A 19,056-nucleotide genomic window follows, 5' to 3' on the forward strand; every position below is an offset into this window, starting at 1 on the left:
GCAATTGTAAAATTTCCACACAGCAGCAAGACATCCTTTTTAAGCACTACACACTTCATCATTGGCATGTTTGTAGAGGTTCTTTTCCACTTTGAGAATATTAAACTCTGTTTTCATGTATCATTTATTGCATGCTATGTATTTTGCTTTTAATTGTCATAGTATAAAATGTTCATCCCTGTCAACTCACTTTACTTGAGGGCTAGAGAAAATAAACATATGGCATATGGCATAAGAACTCATAAAAATAGAAAAATAGAAAATAACAAAAATAATCCTAGATTTCTTTTTAGTACAATTGCACATCAATCTAGGAATAAAACTGACACCAATGCTCAGATTACAACATCACACAGTAGTAATGAGTTCATGAATTTCTTTAATGAGAAAATGAAGCACATTGAATATTAACATGACATCAGGCAGTTACTCTAGAAAATGACTCTAGAACCCTTTACACCTATCCAAGAGCCAGAACTTGTGCTCAAAATCCTCCACGTGCTTATTAGATTCACTGCTCACACACATTCTTAAGGAAATCCTACCTGATGTAATTAAACCTTTAATAAATTTAATAAACTCCTCCTTGAACCTTAGCCATGTTCTTAAATACTTCAAATTAGCAGTAATCAGACCCCTTATCAAAAAATCTAACCACAACACGTCAGATGTCAAACTACAGGCTGATCTCAATCCTTCCATTTATTTCAAAGATCCTACAAAAAGCTGTATCTCAGCAGAAAAGATCATATCTGAATCAAAACCAGATACATGAAGTCTTTCAGTCAGTGTTTAGGCCTCATCATAGTATAGAGCCAGCACTGATACTCAGCTATATGTCTTGGCCAAACCACAGGACATATATCATCTTAATATTATTGAGGAATGCACAAAGGACATCAGACACTGGTTGTTGATGAACTTCCTATCACTTATTCCTGACAAAACAAAGGTGCTTCTATTTGTCAAGGGACGCTCCCTCCCACGAGTCACATGGTATGGCCTGCCGCGTGCAGGGGGTTCACCTTGTTTGTGGCCACGCCTTTTGTGATTACGCGCACTTGCTCGGGGTTCAATGTCATGTCTATTTAAATCTCTGCTAGTGTATGTATGGTGTTGGTCATTGTTAGTCTGCTGTTATATTAAACATGTATGTAGTCCTTGTTAAGTGCTATTGTATAGTGTGTTGTGTTAATTATGGAAGTCATGTCTTTTGTTAATATTGTGTAGGAGTGCCACCAGTGTTGTTTGTCTTTTGCTAATAAATGTTTCACCTTATCGAGGGAGTCTGTGCGTCCCATCGGCACTCGGGCCAGCATACATTACACTATTAGGCCCAGAGACAGCTAGGTCCTCACTCTCTAATTACTCAATGAACCTGAATGGGCTCCCAATCACATATTAGAGATCTTGAAGATATTATGGATCCCAGTGTCTCATTTGAAGCTCATGTAAACATGAGGACCGCCTTTCTCTACCTTAGGAACATTTCAAAGATTAGGAACATGCTCTACTCAAATGATGCAGAAAAGCTAGTCCATGTATTTATTACTTCAAGATTGGACTACTATAATACCTTACTGTCTGGCTGTACCATTAAGTGCCTAAACAAGCTCCATCTAGTTCAAAATGCAGCAGCTAGAGTTCTTACTAGAACTAGAAATTTTGATCACATCACTCCTATTTAGCTACTTTACACTGGCTCCCAGTAAAATTTCATATTGATTATAAAGTACTTCTAATAACCTACAAAGTACTGAATGGTCTTGCTCCACAGTACCTTAGAGAACTCTTAGTGCATTATGATCCACCATATCTGCTTAGATCAAAAGGAGACACAGTCTCCATATTTAAAGCTAGGCTGAAAATCTATCTGTTCAGTCAAGCATTTTATTAACTACTTCCCATCTTAGGTAAAGGTGTAGATCTGGGGGTCCATGGGCATTGGGAGTTATGGTAAACTGGGATGTTATGATGCTGTAACTTATGTCACTCAAGTTTGTTGACTGAGAGCGGTGGAGTGCTGATGATCCACAGTGCCCTCATGCCTGTGTTTCCTTCTGGCTCTATTCTTTTAGCTGTGCTGCCATAGCTAGATCTCCCGGAGTCCATCTTTGTACATTATAGTTCTCTAGTTTGTACACCCTTGTACCTGGACATGCCTAATAATTTAGTCTCTCCTTCTGAGGAGGTACACCTACCCCTGATATCATGATGTTGAGCCCCAACCCGTCTCAGCTGCCATGACAACTCCCCCCACCCCCTGATGTCCCCTGCTGTAGCCCACCACACCTCCACCCCAGCCAACTACTCTGTTGTCTTTAATGGACATTCTCTTGCAGGATGGGGACAAGACTAGGACCTCTAAAAAATTCGATTACACATTAATTGCTTATTTTTTCATGTTTTTATGATTTGATTGATTTTTCTCTTAAAATTGTTATCATTGTGGTGATTGTTGTCATCTAGAGGAGGATCCCTCCCCCCTCTTGAGTCTTGGTTCCTCTCAAGGTTTCTTCACCATGGTCTAGGGAATTTTTCCTTGCCACTGTCACCCTTGGCTTGCTTACTGGGGGCTTGGACTTGGACATTTGTAAAGCTGCTTTGTGACATCTGTTGCATAAATATATAATAAAAACATTAAAAAAAAAGAAAAACTCAAGTTTTTGTAAAAAAATACACAATACTGTCATTACTGTCATAATACTGTCATTACAGTCTCATGGCATTTTTTAAACAAAAGGAATTTTAGTTATAATAATCTAATCTCTCTTTAATTAAAAAAAAGGTTATACAGGTTTAGTGTTATACACATTTTTTAAAAGGAAACATATGCTCATTTTCAGTGCTCATACTTTTATTTTTAGAATCTACTAGAAAAGATTTACATGTTTCAATATTCCAAAAACATAATTTTTCTCATACTATACATCTCTTTTCAACCCCCATTTAAAACACTCTGTTAGAGCTACTGTGTATTTAAACCCCTCCCCAGGAACCCAGTATCATATCTGATCTCTGCTTAGTTCGGATTCACCCTGACATACCAAACAATTGCTGAGCTGCAAAGTGAGTTGTCATAAAGTTCCATATCATTTCAGTATCTCAGTATTGGCATGTTATGAGACTTAAGTAACTTAAGTAAGAGTTTTTAAAAGGAGGAGGCGAGGGGGTGGATTATGAGATGAATAGCACTATGTAAAGTAGTTTAATGTTGAAACATGCCAGTTAGGCAATCATACAAGAAATCACAGGGTCAATGGTAAAAAGACAAAAAATAGTTGCTCATTGTAACACACGCCTGTAAGAAGTCTGGGATCGCCCCTATACTCACCCTAGTTGAAGCCAGACAGAAGATTGGCATGGTTAGCTCTAAAGGAATATGCAGCTGCAAACAAAAAACACACACAAAGCACTATGACAGCAAAGAAGCTATTATTAGCTTCTTCTTTTTTTTAACTTGTCTATGTTTAAACTTCACAAGCCTATAACGCATTGTTGCATATTAACTACGATGAGCGATGGGATAGTAGACCTGTAGTTTATCACAGTTTTAAGGATTTATTTGTTTTACATTTATCTTGAGGATGGCTGTGCATCAAGTCAAGTTGCATGTTATATAAATAGGATTTGTGTTGAAAATTTTGACATTTTTAAACAAGTTAGTTGCTCTTTGCCCAAAATACAGCATTTTGAGATAATCTTGAGACTTAATTAATATACAGTATGTTAAACTTTGACCTTAATTCTCCTAAAAAGACATGGACTTGCACTCTCTCTCTCTGTGTGTGTGTGTGTGTGTGTGTGTGTGTGTGTGTGTGTGTGTGTGTGTGTGTGTCTGCCTGCCTGCCTGTTTGTCTGGCTTATGTAGGGTGAAAGGTTAATATAAGACACGTATGTGCACTTTCATACTTTACCTTTCAGTCACCCACTCACAGCAAGCTCATGAGCCAATTAAAATGCAGAAAAGAAAATATGTGTGGTCACTAGTTATCCTACTCCTTTTCATTTCTATTAACCCCTGGGATTGGTGGGATTTTATTGTGACTCTTTGCATTACTACAGTGAAGGAAAATCAGAATTTTGATTATGGTTTATGAAAAAAATATGAAACACTGGATTATATGAAACATTGTATCAAACTTTGATGGGCTCATGTAAAATCTCCCCTGTGAAAGAAATGCAGTTTTATAAGAAGTTTGTCAGAATAAATTGTAACATATAAAAAGGTATAGTAAAGTATTAGACTGGTCAGCAACTTATCTATTTCACCTGAAAAGTGCATCAACATACTTTGCAGAGGAATGTACAGTTCTTCTAGCATATGATATCCAGATTAATTTGTTATGTAGCACATACTTCTGTGCTTGAACCTACAAAACAAATTACAAAAATATCCTTTAATCAATTTCAGTTATTGTCATGGATGTTCCTCTGCTGACAGCATGTTAACATGATTATTTGTTGTATATATATTTAAAAGAAAGAAAGAAAGAAAGAAAGAAAGAAAGAGAGAGAGAGAACAAAAGCATGGCTTTTCCTCCCACTATTATACACCTTTTACAAAAGCATCTACTCTGCTCCTCGATAATAAACCCTCTTAAATTTTTCCTGTGCTTTAACAAGAAGGGGGGGGGGCAATCAAGTGTTCATTTTAATGAGTTAGCCGTGATTAATGGTTGTGAAAGATACTTTAAACCACTCCAACTATCCAACCTCACACAAAACAAGGCAGCTGTCTGAAACAAAAAGAACATCTGGTACATGTAGTTCACATACATTAAGTGTTGTGCAGGTTTCATAGGCCTTTAAAGGGTAATTAACACTTTTTGGAATAATCCATTTACTTTATTGACATTTTGGCTTTGATGAAGACTCTTTGCATCAACATACATTTTTCAGTCAATTGGGAACACTATGGTTTGTTCAGAATTGTTTAATCCAATATTAATTTAAGGAGGATGGCATATTCACACACAGACACACACACATACTGTACGTATGCGTTTGCGTGTGTGAGTGTGTTTGTGGGTGTGTGTAAAGAAGATTTCAGGCAGTAACTGCAATTTACTGTGGTTAAAGTTGTAGACACGGTAGTACAAGATGTTTGCAGAATATTTTAAACAGGTCCTTCATAAGATGTGTGCATATAGGAAAGATGTGTGCATATATCTATAGAAATTTCTTTTGAGGTGAGAAGCATTTCCTGAGCCAAGCCATCCAGTGATGTTGGTTTAGCACATTTTGCTATATGTTTGTATATTACATGACAATATGTGTATATAAATTAGTTTAAACAATTGGAAATACTTGTTATTATATCAGATTAAAGCATGTGGCTGCTAGACTAGGCAAGTCCATTATGCCATTCATACCTAATTAATTTCAACATCCTTTTTGTCTGGTTTTCTCTACCACTTGTGGTCAAAACAACACACTTACCCAATCAGGTGTCAGCTCTATGATGCATCTCAGATGAAGTACACCTATAGTTGTATACTTTCAGTGCAAATAGTTTAGCTTTGAAATGTGTTGAGGTAGCACACAACCTTGTCACTTGTATGAACTCTCTCTCTCTTTCTCACTCACTCACACATACACACACACACACACACACACACACACATTCTTAGGGAAATGACCTCTACCTCCCAGACCCTTTCTACATGGTCCATATGGACTGACAGGCCATATGATATACAGGATGTTGTCGTTTATGTAACATCTCACACTTGTGTCCAGACAAGGTGTACGGTGCCCTCCGCTCATGTCTAACAGTGATTTATAGCAGTAATGGCCACATTTCCCTCTGGGAGGATATTGTAAGACTTTATTAAGGATGCACATTTATGACTTGGATTGCGAATATAAACATGCCTGTGACAGCATAGATTAGATGTGAAAACATGTACAGTTCCTTAGATGAAGGGAAACCTTTAATAGAATTTACTAGGAAAAGTAAAATCATGTAGGTATCTCAATTCCAGTCAATATGAGTGTTTCAGTAATGCCTGTAAACATCACATTCTGATGCTAAAGTAGAAAAGAGTGCAATCTGAATCATTCGATTTCCTTTGGCATGATCATGTTTGCAAGACAGTACAATGCCTTAATTTCCAATTGGGTACTTTAAAAACAATAGAATAAATTTGCAGCGTGCATTAGAGAATTTCCTCCTGTCTACCCAAAGAGTAGTGTCTGTTCTATTGTTTTAATGCAGTAGAAACAGGATCATCAAAGCCAGTAAGGAATAATATGATGCATGCTCTTCATATAGATAATGGTAAGAAGAAGAAACATCCAAGCTTTTTTAGTCTGTTTACATTCTAATCTTACAAGTAGGCATTGTCTTCGATCATAAGGAACCACAAGACAGAAAGAAGGTTTGAGAGAGTGGTGGCTGAAAGGATGCCCACCTGTTGTTGGGGTTTCTCCAAAAGGAGCAGTTTGAGGGAGAGGATTGGTTCCTTGGAGAGGCTGGAGCTCATGGATAATGCATCAGTCTCAGATGATGGAGGTCATATGGTCAAACACTGTTAATGGACAGAGCAACACATAACCAGAACAACATGTAACCAAACACGTGACCAAAACAATAGCTGAAACAGACCTCATTTCTCCCGCCTCTCTTCTTCTCTCTGACATATATTATCATATTCTCAAATATCTCTCAACCATACTAATCAGTTCACCACTGACAGTTTCATTACCCCACTGTGTGTCTATGTAAATATAATGGAAGTGTAAAGTAAAGAAGTCCATCTTCACTGCAATGAACATATGAAAATCTCTGGTGATATTTTTAATATGAGAGGTCCATGCAGATCCCTTTCCCAAACTTTCGCAAACACCTGTATCACAGTATAATTACAAGCAAATCAATATAATTATAATGGATACAATCCATTTGTGTGTGTGCATGTGTGCATGTGTGTTTGTGTGTGTGTGTGTGTGTGTGTGTGTGTGTGTTACAGTCAAACAAACAAGCATATAAACAAATCAGAAAGGACCAAGAGAGGTCAAGCTGTCTGGACGCATCGGCATTCATGGACACCACTAAGGTAAATCAAGCGTGGGCCATTTTAAACCCTAATTGCCAGGTACATCTCCACAGAAATAAGTGTTTATGGGTAATCATTGGCAGGTGGGGTACTTAATATGGTAAATGAGTAGCCAAAACAGATCGTCTCCATTTTTGCCAAGCCATAAAAAATGACCCACAACAAATCCTGCCTGTTCAGAGTAAAACTTGATAAATGCATGGAGATGAATAAATCCAAAGTCCCTCACTGTGACTGCTACCGAGGAGAAGAATGACTGTAAGGTAACTGGTTCGAATGGTGACTGGTTTGAATGATTACTAGTTTGAATGGTGAAAGGTTTCAGTGGTAACTGGTTTGAGTGGTTTTAAAAAAAACTATTTGATGATGCACTCGAAGATATTTGTCTTGAAGATTAAAGCATGATTATCATCTTGTAACGATTGTCCTGCTAAAGTCTCAACAAATGTAGATCATGTTTGTTTACTTTTTCAGAATTGTGGATGAGATGACCGTCGATTAAGTATTTAATATGTAAAAAAGAAATTAAAATTATTTCCATACAACTTTCATCTTTGATTACCAAAATCCTATAAATCTCAAATAAAGGATATCTATCCATCACAAACACAATATCCCTATTTTTTTTCTTTTGTATCATACACATGCAACAGCAGAATTAAATACAGCCTGGAGAAGAGAATCTAACCGTCACCAGTAGGCATCATCATGCTAGCCAGCACTCTGTCCTGAGACCAGCCTAGTCTGGCCCTCTGCCTTGCTCTGCTCACCACTCTTAGTGTTCACTCAAACATAACAATAATCCTGATCGTAATGGAGATGTTTTCCAACAAACACTCCTCTGCCACATCAAAATATAAAGAGGTGAGGGTGATAGTGGAGTTTCAGTTTCTAAAAAATTCCACAAAAATAAGCTATTTTATAAAAGTCACAGGTTTGTCAGTAATCCGTAAAACAAAATGTGAAGTCTCTTTTCCTGCAAATGCTTCTCCTTCTATTTCTCTTTCTAATTATACAAATGATGATACTGCAGTAATTGTATCTTAAAGTACAGTACATCTGTACTTATATAAGTAATTAGCACTTACATAATAATGATATATTTTCCTTCGATACATATGAAGTTCAGCTCAAATGAGCATAGTGTAACTGTGACTAGTGATGACCGTCATACTTTTTACATACTTTTACTGTTATGTCAGCATAGAGTGTTTGTTGCAGACTAAATACTTTATTATTAGCTGTTTTTTCTTTGCTCTGGGTCTTTGTCCTACTTTCTTCATGTGTTATGTTACAGCTACACAATATCTTTCATATCAGATATAAGTCACATTGGATTTGGTGATAATTTTGTGATTAGTACAGTTTCTGGGAATATTCTGGGCTTCTACCCAAGGTCACTTACTAGACATTTTATATTTCATTATATTTACATTGCAATTTAGGCAACCGTTCAGTCAGACCTGCTAGTTAGCTAGCTAGGTTAGATATCCTATGTTGCCTAGCTAACAACTGTATGTGGTCGAAAGAAATATCAGTATATAAAATCAATAACAATCCTTAATTTTTATACCTTTGAAACCTTTATAATCTTTATAATCTTAACATGGGTCATGCAGTCCTGCACGCCATAAATTCAGTTTAGCTGCTGCATTTATTTTTCTGCAGCTTATAGTTAAGCTAAGTAGATAGTTAACCATTTTTTCTTAAAATTTCATCAATATCAGACTTTTCTTTCATATTAATAATGCACATTAGGAGAGGGCAACAATTTCACACACAGAAATGTGAGCCTTAAAGAAAAGGATATATTACAAGCTATATGTAATTTGAGTCCCATACCTGTGCCTGTTCGCTGTTCATTATGTTGGTCTACTGTCCAGTTGTGTAATATACTGAAGCAAAGCGGCAGCACTCAGTGATCATCATTAGGGATTTCACACAGTGATCATATTTAGGGATTTCACCAACCCTTACACACTTGACAGGTTCTGGCAAAACGTGCAAAATGTAAAAAGTATTTTAAAATGTAACAGGAGGAATGAATATAATGGAATAAAGTACATTTTTGACTCCACAAATGTACTCGAGTAAAAGTATAAAGTACCCTCTTTTAAAACAACTCTTAAAAGTACAATTTGTTCAAAACGTTATTTAAGTAAATGTAACTAAGTAAAGGTAGCTACCCACCTTTGTGCAGTAACTTTTTTTGTTGCTTTTAAATAAATGTATACCTTAACATGTCACGCTATGTTTTCATACTAAATAGACAAAGGGATAATATTGACAGACAATATTTATGCAAATGATCCTTTTTGGTAGACATATTCCATATTTCATTTTGCAAATTAAAATATCCAAATGGATCCAATGATTGTCATTTTATTCAGGAAAAATTGCAGATACATGTGAACCTGACACTTTCATCAAAGCTGGGACCAACACAATTGTAGAGAAACCTTTGCCAAAGAATCTCTATTTCTGAGGCATTTTTAGTCAGTATGTTTCTTTTTCTTTCCATTCCAAGTAAAACATGGACATAAAGACACATATAACACACATAAATGCATCCACACACACAAGTGTGCATGCACACACACACACACACACACACACATTATATATATATATATATATATATATATATATATATATATATATATATATATATATATATATATATATATAAAAACACACATGCACACAAAACCAAATGGGTGATTCCCTCCTTGAACTGGTTGAGCCCTCTGTATAAGTCAGTGGAGGAAGTGGAGGCAGATAGGATTGTTCACTTAAAATGCTGCTTCAGTCCAATGCACCGGCATCTGAAGGTCTCTATTCAAGCTGGATGCCACTGGGGCAGCAGGGGTCTGGGTGGGACCCTGCAGGCACTGAGGCATACGGCCAGGCCAGTCCTCTGGTCTCTGCCAGCTCGCCTCAAACCCTGACCTACCGGCCAGACTCGACAGGGGAGTGTGAGGCAGCACAGGCAATTTACTCTCAGCAGCTCATTCATTCAAAAAGCTTATCACGAGCAGGACTAACAACTGTGTGCAGTTATGTGTTAAGACCTCTGCAATAAAAATAAAAATAAAACAGTCACAGGGACACACAGGAAATGAATTAAAGAGACAGTAAAGTTTAAGAAGTACAATCAGTTGGATTCAGGCCTTTTTTTCCACACCCATTTAAACAGAATTAAAGGCGTGTGGGTCACATAATTTGGGTTTTATTTACATAAAATTAATGCTTTTTGTACAACTTACAAGTCATTTATTTCAATCTATTTAATTCATACCTTTTAAAGCTATGACATGAACGTACATGCTTTTCACACACTTTCTCTCACTCTCTCTGTTTCCTATTGATTTACTTTATTGTATTTGTTACTCTATTTATGTAGCATCTTTATTTCACACAATGTTGCTTTACAAAGGATGTAAAAAAACAAAACAAAAAACAAACAAACCAAAAACAGGTAAGCAGACTAAAAGAGAAGAAAGAGAAAATATTGCATAGAGAGGGAAAAATGGTAGCCAAGTGTTAGCCAAGGATATCTTAGCTTAGCAGTTTGGTATTACATTGTAACCTAATTTGGCTTTCGTTGTTTATGTTTCTCAAGAATGTTTTCAGTACCCTTACTGAAATTATCTAGGTCAGGTCAGATATCTGGCACACAGATAACACAGATCTGGTTCATTAGTAGCAAAAACAATTACATTGCCATTGTTATTTTTTTGGGAAAGTGCTTTAGGTATATATGGTCTCAAACACCTTGCATGGTTTTTACTTATCATTTTGAACCATTCTTTCCTGTTTGCTCCTATACCTGTATTCCTTTGACCCCACCTGACTGAACTTGGTATGAAACTAGCTCTTCATAATAGTTCCATATCACAATATCATACTCACACATTCAGACCTATGTTTTCTCTGTCTTGTAAATGAGTCCATGTCACATTGTCACATTGAGAGGCATGCGTAATATGGTCCCTTAAACACTGCCCACTTTCACCACCTCATCCTTTTTCCTGAAGACCTCCAAGACCCTTCTCAAGCATAAGAGCTTTTAGCTAGCCTGCGCTAATGTGTGGAATAATAGCTACCCCCTGAATCTTGATGGCCCCCCGAAAGCTGCCTGAATTTGTACACAACAGCAACTACAGCACAGTATTAGCCTCTTTTTTTCTATCTATTCTTGTGTGCTTCCAAACGTAATCTTATCTTATTATATCTCTTCCCTCCTATCCGCTTTCCCTCCTGCGACCTTTCTATCATATGATTAGTGAGATGGAGGATATTATCTCCTCACAGATATGATGGAATATTATGAAATGAGAATACTATTACAATTATGTTGTGCTTTGCAATTACAGAAAAAACTTATCATATCAGCAGAAAGCTTTTAAGTGAATTGTTACATCAAGCGCTGTATCTTTCAGCTGGAATGTGTTAACATCTTCCTGAAACATGCACAATACTCAGTATTAAGACTGCATAAAAGGCAAGAAAATCTGATGATGTTTTACAACAGATTAAACTATCATTTCTTTTGGAGATTAGGTGCATCAAAGTTCTTTAGGACAATATATTGTTTAGTGACTCTGATTTGGTATTTGTGCAACAGATTAAACTATAATTACTTTAGGAGCTAGGCATTAGGTGCATCAAAGACTTTTCCGACAATATATTGTCTAGTGAGTATGATTTCATATTTGTTCAGTTTCTTTTTTTAGACTTTGTATGTGCATATGTTTGTTATCTATGATCATTAGTTACATGTAAAATTATAACATTTAGCTCCCTTAATGTCATTTTTATCCACTTCACAAGATGATGTTCACACAGTATTATAACCTACTGATAGCATGTGTGTTCAGGTAATCCTCTCACTGTCAAGCTCCAGGACATATCTCTAATCCACTAGTCACATTAAAACCCTGTTTTCCCTTTGTTAATAGTTGTTATTTGATTTTAGACTTGAATCACTAATGTAGTTGGGAAATAAGCTTTGTCCATTTGAATAAATATATGTTTGGAAGATGACATGCTTATACCTGAGGGTAGCACAGGCTGGCTACGGTGAGATATGTATGAATCTGCCTAAGATGAGATATTCCAGAGGAATGTCTTATCCATAATGATTCAAATGTACAGTAAACATACTGTATATAGGAATTCACTTTCATTTTTATCCTTGTATCCCCCATAAATTCAACATATATTTAATTTTTTTCTGATTTGCTGTATAAAGTGAGTGGATTGGAATGCTTACTTGTTCAGCTGTATCAGGTGTACTGGAAATAATAATATGCATAATACTTCATAATTACAAGCCCTAATAAATAGCAACTATCTAATAGTTTGTTTTATGGGCATTAAATAACCACTATAATTTAAAAGGTTAAACACTTTTGTAATGCAATAGTTTACAAAGGATATTTTTGCCAGCTATTCATACAGATGAAAATCAGATGCACAGAAATGTTCTCCTCACTATGTTATCCAAGTATTAATGTTTGCTTTTATAAAATTTCAACCAAGCACTCTCAGTATCTTGTGTGGATGTGAATTTTTTTAAAGCCTACTTGTCTATTTTTCAAGCCTACCAGTCTAGCTATAGACTAAATAGTTAAATGTTAACAATGTAATAAGACCACATTGCAGCGTTTATAAAATGTTTTCATATGAGCTGCACACTGCGCCAATCCTTTTAGAGTGTAAATGTTTAAAATTACAATCATAGCAAAATGATAGCAAATGATAACATTAAAGTTTAAATGAAATTGTTACATTTAGTAATATGTATAAATCAATCACATAATTATTAACAATCATTATCATTAGATAATGATTTTGTGGATACTTATTGTGGCCAGTCATTATAAAGTATTACCAAAAGAAATAATAAATACTCAGTTGATATTACAGTACAGTTAGACCTTAGGTGCTGCAAAAATGTATGCTCTTTGGAATTACCTGGTTGTTTGTGTAAAATGACACTTTATATATGACCTTATCATTTAAGTCAGAAAGAGAAAAAAGGTTTATTTAACAAACAGCATATGACATTTACAATTTTAAATTATCAAATGATTTAAATAATCAAGGCCACTATTAATTTAGTGATTAATATTATGGCCTTTATTGACAGTAACTTTGCATAGCTACTGAGCAGACCTGCACAGCATATATGCAAAACTATTTCAGTTTCTGCATAATTATGAGGTGTCTTGCTTCAGATCATGTCACAGGATTTCAGTGAGATTGAGGTCAGGTCTCTGACTTCTAAAATACAGAATTTCTTCTATTTGAGACACAGTTGTTGATGTGTCTCTGTGTTTTAGTTTACTGTCATGCTGCATGACCCAACCACTTTCTAGATCACTGGCTATGTGTTATAGAATTTTCTCATGCAACTTATTAATTTATTGATTGCTCAATGATTGCAAGCCGTGCAGTCCTCTGTTTTATAAGATTTGTGTTTCTACATGTAATGTTATGTACATTTACAACAAATGTCAACTTTCCACTGAAGAATTCTTAAGCAATGATGGAGAACATCTAGGTTGTCTATAGCAAAGAGAGACATGGTTTTCTGTGGTAAGCTGTCATTTAATATCAATCCCATTCAGTGTTTATTCTTATGGTGCATTCATTATTACATGTTTTCTCAAGTGTAAGCAATGCATATTCTGGGTTTCTACAGCATGCTCGTGATCGTTGTAAGATGCCCACTCTTAATCCGAATAGCAATGCTACTAAATACTTGTCTTAGAACTGATGGAGGTCTTGGAATTTCTTTCTATAGCCCATATTGGTTGTACTGCCATTTTGATTTGACCACACTGTACTTTTCTGTACATATTGCAACAAAAAAACTATTGTTCAAACCCATAGCTAATTTGCTTGGAACACCTTATTAAATTGACTCTTTTTCAATATACAATAAACAGCAGAATACAGTATGAAAAATGTACACAGCACAATAAAACTAAAATTTCAAGTGAGATATCAAGTGCAGATGTTAGTTAATTAGGTGTTAGTTCTTGAATATGGTGGTCATGGTGGTAGTGTTCTGATACTGCATTCCTGCCTGCCAACCCCAAAGGTGAGAACGGTTTGTGGCTAAAATGGTTCAATCCCAAAGTGTGGCTCACATTCTGTTGTGGTGGGGACTGAGATATATCTGGTCACTGATAGGTAGCTCAGGTCCATTGAGGCCAGGTTGAGATATATCTGGTCAAAAATAGGTAGCTCATGCCCAATGATCAGCGGTTAACACTTCTGTGGTCTTCCTGCAGTGCACTGTGGCTCCCTCATGCTACGCTGTAGTGCTGCTGGTCAGTAAATGCTCAGTGGAGTATTTACAGTAGGGTTTGTTAAGGGTCATCTTGTTCATTCCCTGCTTCCAAAGAAATAAAGATGCTGTTGAACTTTAGAGAGGATGGCAGAAGTGCTTTCTAACCAACTCAACCACTCAAAGATCTGGAGATGTAGGAATATTGTTGACAGGTTCATTTGGAACCCTGTATATGGTGATGAAAGTATGCCTCCCTTTGAACGTCCACCTCTGTTTTGTCAATTTTGCTGACGATTTTGCTGATGCTGATACCTTGTTTCTCTATACAGTAACAATATCGCTGGAGTTAAAATAATTATGGTCTTAAGCAAAGTTGATGACACACATTCATGCTTTAAGACTGTTTTGAGGATCATAGGGCCTCTTTCCTATCCTCACACTTTGGGGTCAGGTCCAGAATCCCGCTGCAGATGGAGTTGTTAAGGCCTGATCTATTGAATTTCACCATCAATTTGCCCAGCACAACCTTATATAAGGCTGAGCTGAAAACTACAAATAACATCCTGCCATAGACATTGTCCAGGTTCTCATGGGTTGTGAGATTAGAAACAATATCATCCACTGACTTCTTATTGTTGTAAGGAATTCAGGGAATGTGGAACAATACTGTTCATTTGTCTTAGCATCAATTTGTATGTGCACTTCAGGTAAATATTACAAGGCAGTAGTCATGCAGACATGACACCTCAGATGTTTTAAGCAGTGGTGTAATGAAGATTCACTTGAACTACATTGGGTTGGCATGATCTGGCATGCAGAAGATTATACTGAAGTCTCCCAGGAGAGGATACTTATATTGAATAACCTGGCTGCCTTGTGTAGCTTCACTTTTTCAAAAAGTTCTCCACCACTCCTACTCCGACAGTTGCAGTATAAACCCCAGACTCAATGAATGTTTGGTATAAAAAACAATTCGAATGTACTAAAAAGGATAATATTTCCTGCCAAAAAACAATTTCCATTCACATACTTCACATATATGCAGCATGCATTATGTTTATCTGTCTGGAGAAGTGGTTAGATCCCCCCCCCCCCCCCAAAAAAAAAAAACATTCAGGTTATCCCCACAACAATCAATGTCTCTCTCTCTCACACACACACACACACACACACACACTCTTAATGTCATGATGATATATGATATGAATAGTCAGTAACCATGGTGAGACTCAATGAATGTTTGGTATAAAAAAAACAATTCGAATGTACTAAAAAGGATAATATTTCCTGACAAAAAACAATTTCCATTCACATACTTCACATATATGCAGCATGCATTATGTTTATCTGTCTGGAGAAGTGGTTAGCCCCCCCCCCCCCCCCCCAAAAAAAAAAAACATTCAGGTTATCCCCACAACAATCAATGTCTCTCTCTCTCTCTCTCTCTCTCTCTCTCTCTCTCTCTCTCTCTCTCACACACACACACACACACACACACTTAATGTCATGATGATATATGATATGAATAATCAGTAACCATGGTGTACACTACAGATTTTTGTCTATAATAAGTTTAGAGTTTTCATTATTTTAGTTACTCAGTTACTTATTATAGCATTATATGTTATAAATATTTTGACCTCCAACCTGCATCTAACAACTAAAAACTTTATGAATGTTATCAGGTTCACTTCACATATCTTGGCATATCTCAGTCATAAGGGTGCATAACCTTATGTTTCTTCATAACCTCATATTTCACATTCTGTCAGGTGGCAGAACAGACTGAATCTGAGGTGAGGGAATTCTTCACTGCCAGCAGTGCATCATACACTGCACAGTACTTTAACAAGGGAAGGGAGGTTATCTGTATGATCGTTGCATTGCAGCACATGATAATATCTTATTAGTGATTAGTGCTTAATGATTTTATGTAATGCTTATGAGTGGATATTAATTTATTATGGCTTCATAAAATAATATCTGCATGTTTAACTTTTTGTATATTTGAACATAGATACAGTGATAAACTTAATCTATAGAGTAAGAGTTGATAACTGCCAACTGCACAACTAGATCTCATACAGCATGCTCAGAAGAGGACGTCTCTGCATTTCTTTTTGTTATCATAAATAAGTGTTTTGCCCAGGGATCCGTAATGATTCTATTCCAAAGTGTTTCTCATGCTGCTGCTGTTTTTGTTCTTCTTGTTAATCTACTTTCAAATATCAACACTGATAATGACACCTGTCAGTTATACACCACTGAAATATTCTGTGACTGAGATAATGTAGTTATTTACTAGATTTATACCTGCTGCACAGCAAAATCTGTATCTGAGTGGGCAGGTAGGTGCTGAAACTGATACAAGTAAGAAAAGTGACTATGAAGTGTTTTGCAGTACTATCGTGATTTTTGTTTTAAATCATTTATCTAAGTTCGTAGTCTAAAAGGGTTAGAAAAAACTTTAAAAAAAACAAAAAAAATTTTGACAATAGATGTTTCTCGTTTTCCGTAATTTGTGAACGTTTTTGACATAATTTCCCCTTTTTGACATAAAATGAATATTATCTAAAGTAGTCTTTGTAACAGATGTGAAAGGCAGTGTTGTTGCGCTTAAAAGATCGGTCGGTTTCGCTTGGGTAGAAGTTAAGTGTGACCTGTCATGTAGATAAATGATTTGGCATTACTTAAATTAACAGAGTGTTGTATATTCTTTCCGCTATATTCCTCTGTAGCCTATTTGCGTACCAAGGACGCCTTAGGTGAAAGATGCCGGTGTAGCTAGCAAACGTGGGGGAAAAAATCATGACTCCAAAACCCACGTAAGAAAAAGGCGAATAAATGTTCAACTTACACAGACAAAACTATCTGAATCAGAATAAAAGCTATAAATGATTAAATGCTTTAATAATAATAATAATAATAATAATAATAATAATAATAATAATAATAATAACAATAATAATAATAATGGGTGCTGGTTGTTGAAACGTGATAACTGTAAAAGAAAAATAAGAGTGGAACTCGTAGAAATAACAAATGGTAAGTTTGTTTGCATGTTTAATCAACCAAATCCAAATTCAAAGCTTTGTAAAAGGCAGCGTGAACTGGTGCTGTTAACATTAATCTCATTAACTGGTCAAATAGTTGCCAGTAATCTGGTATTAAATAGAGTCAAATAAGATACTATAGTAGGCTTTTGTTGTCCAAAAGTTTAAACGATCATATGCACCGTGTATAGCATCAGATTTGTTTGGGTTTTTTTCTCAAAGCGGCAACACGTTTAATGTACACAATAAACACCATGTTCCGAGAAAATTATCGCCATGTAAAAAGTCCACATTTTAAAAATCTTGTTGTGGACATTATTGACAAATTCAAGAAGTCTAAATGTAGAGCGAAAGGACTAAAAATGTTGTAAATTTTAAAACCAGGAAAAATAAATACACACACACACACACACACACATATATATATATATATATATATATATATATATATATATATATATATATATATATATAGAGAGAGAGAGAGAGAGAGAGAGAGAGAGAGAGAGAGAGAGAGAGAGAGAGAGAGAGAAAGAGGCTAGTTCACACAAAAAAACTTGGTTCAGAGCTTTCTAAAATCTGCTTTCAAACCATGGCAAAATGACATAACATTTGATTAGCTTTGAATGGCTTTTTCAAAATGATCTGTCAAAAATTATTTTGTGACTGAAAAGTCTATATTATTAAATTACATAAATAGATAAATTAAGATATTCGATTTATACTTTTTGACATGCAGTACGAAACAGCCTACAAAATATTATTTCAGAGTCATATAAAAGTTTCAATATTCAGGTCATCATTTCACTCAGAAAAATGTCTGGTGAAAAAAAAGTGCAAACTACATCAATTTTACTTTTTCAACTTTGTGACTGAAAATTATTGTGTACTGAAAAAATGTGTCATGGTGTTTACATTTTAATGTAGCTTATGTTCTTTCAGGTGGTGGTCTGTTCGTCTATTTTATCTAGGTGATCTCCTCGGCATTATCCAGACATTTCATAGCCCGACAGTAGCCAGTGCATGTGCGTAGGAACAGACGTTGCTGTCAATTCCTGTACGGACCATAAATAAGTTTTTAAAGATCATGAATAATTCTTCTTTATCAAACGTTTAATGGTGGTTGACTACGTGATATGCTTATTAGTGTGGTTTTATTAATACATTTATAAATTGGGGGATTTTAACGAGCTAGCTATGTGCATAAAAATCCTCCGTAGTAAACATTTTCGTTTCCTTTTTAAAATTCGACACTATCCCTAAACATGTCTCTTTTAATGCATATAATGGAGAAATGCACCACGAAAAAATAGACTTCTTTCAGATTAGATATCAGAAGTAAGCCCGGGCGTTTCTGGACATAATATCAACAGTGGACTAGTTCAAAATCCAAGTAATGTACTTGAATTACCCCTTATCGCGCGCTGTCCGGTGCGTTTTGTTGATTGGGCGTCTTCATCTACATCGGTGAAGTTCAGTGTTTTGTATTCCTCTAAATCCAGCGGACTATTCTTATTGGTAGGTGAAAACGTTACATCACAATGATTATGACGCGCCGTCTTCCTGTTTCCTTCAGTTGAGTCTTAAAGTGAATCTTGTTGGTGTGAGTGCGCTCCAGCCTCGTACTGTTGGTGTTCGC

General features: G+C 35.8%; 1 long non-coding RNA gene across 2 annotated transcripts; it reads right to left on the reverse strand.

Moving 5' to 3' along the window:
* Positions 1–345: 345 nt before the first annotated feature.
* On the reverse strand, positions 346–18,967 carry LOC145659362 (uncharacterized). 2 transcript variants are annotated; one of them, XR_014125532.1, is made up of 5 exons: positions 18,829–18,967; positions 6,417–6,533; positions 4,294–4,373; positions 3,335–3,388; positions 346–2,613 (listed from the first exon to the last, which is right to left on the reverse strand). It is a non-coding gene; the product is annotated as an uncharacterized LOC145659362 (long non-coding RNA). The 2 variants fall into 2 exon arrangements; XR_014125531.1 differs by lacking the exon at positions 4,294–4,373.
* Between the last annotated feature and the right edge of the window lie 89 nt (positions 18,968–19,056).

The sequence above is a fragment of the Electrophorus electricus genome, chromosome 10 (genome assembly GCF_041902795.1).
Source record: "Electrophorus electricus isolate QZ-2024a chromosome 10, ASM4190279v1, whole genome shotgun sequence".
Classification (NCBI taxonomy): Eukaryota; Metazoa; Chordata; class Actinopteri; order Gymnotiformes; family Gymnotidae; genus Electrophorus; species Electrophorus electricus.